This window comes from Canis lupus, chromosome 9 (assembly GCF_003254725.2).
Source record: "Canis lupus dingo isolate Sandy chromosome 9, ASM325472v2, whole genome shotgun sequence".
Lineage (NCBI taxonomy): Eukaryota > Metazoa > Chordata > Mammalia > Carnivora > Canidae > Canis > Canis lupus.
The window spans coordinates 24,476,866-24,478,514 of NC_064251.1; positions in this window are offsets into that span (position 1 = coordinate 24,476,866).

Consider the following 1,649-nt stretch of genomic DNA (forward strand, 5'->3'; position numbering starts at 1 on the left):
CACTTTGGATAAAATGTAAATGGCTGACCACTCAGAATCTTTGTATCCAGTAGGTACTCCTGGCCCACTGCCTAGGGGCTGAGATCTTTATGGACCTGTACAAAATGTTTGAAATTGGGGGTGGGGGGTGGGGGGGGGAGAACTAGCTCCAAAAAACTGCAAAGTCGAAATTAATAAATGTTTCTGACTACATAATATAACAATATGTCAGCTAATCCTAAATAGAAAGTCAATCGTTATGTAGTCATTTGTGTATTTTATTTTAATGAAGGATGTGGGCTATATTGTGGAGTGGGTCCCCTAAAGCAAGAGTATTATAGTGCCTACAGGGGTTCTAAAATGACCCTTTTTTTTTTTAAAGGTCTTTATATAAGGTCCTGTATACCCCATCTGTGCCTACCTCTCCACGGTCTCCACGGTGCTACTTTACTACTTGCTCACTAAACTCAGCCAGGTAGCTTACAAATTCCTACAGTGTACCAAAATCTTTCCTGCTGTACCCCAAGTCCTTTTCCTGACTGGCTGCTTCTCCTCCACTAGTTCTTAAATTAAGTGTAACCTCCTCAAAGGGACCGCCCCGACCAGTCCATTTAAAGTAGGCACCCCTCTCGCCCAGTACCATCTTATTTTCTGTTGTCTTATTTTCTCCATAACACTCTTTATGCTATCTTTCCCATTAGACCAATAAACTCTACTAAGGCAGGAAAATGATGTGTCTTATTCTGTTGTATCCTTAGGGCCTACTCCAGTAGCTGGCCCAGAGAGGGCTTTAATAAATAGCTATTGAATGAATAAATGAATGAGGACTTCATCTTCGGGACGCCTGGGTGGCTCAGCGGTTGTGTCTGCCTTTGGCTCAGGGCATGATGCCTGAGTCCTGGGATCGAATCTCACATCAGGCTTCCTGCGTGGAACCTCCTTCAGTCTCTGCCTCTGTGTGTGTGTGTGTGTGTGTGTCTCGTGAATAAATAAAATCTTAAAAAAAAAAAAAAAAGAGAGAGAGAGAGAGAGAGAGAGAGAACTTCATTTTCAAGGGAAGAGGGTCAAGCTAGTAAGTTCTGTCTTGGACTCCACCTTGGGAGGCTGGAGGCACGTATCCACGTATCCTTGTCTGAATCTAGGCACCCAAGAGAGGTTTAAAAAGGAATGTTTGGAGGTTTCTTCCAACAGAAGTTTTGATGAAAGCGCTTGTAACTTACCCTACTGCGATGGGGGCAAGGGAAACAAACAAACAAAAAAATGGGCTCAAAACTAGGCTGAAGGGAAAGGAAGTGGTTTGGAGCTGATGCGTGGCGCGCCAGGCTGGGGCTCCCTTCCTTTGCACCCTCCCCTCCCCCTAGACTCTAACGGCTCCACCCCTTCCTGTCTGGAGCTTGGAGCAAAGAGTCGCTTTAGCCTCGGCTTGGGCTCCGAGGACCTTGTCCTCGTTAATTATTCATGAGGTAGGTGGGCACTATGGGCGCCGGGCTTTTACTATTCATGAGGAGGCGGGGCCTCCTGCCTCCGGGGGTTCCGGAGGGAGTTTTCTAAAATATTCCTGAGGGAGGAGGGCACTATGGGAGCCTGGGTTCTTGCTATTCATGAGGGGGCGGGGCTTCCTTCCCGCTGGGGCTCCTGGGAGGATTCTAAAATATTCTTGAGGCCACGGG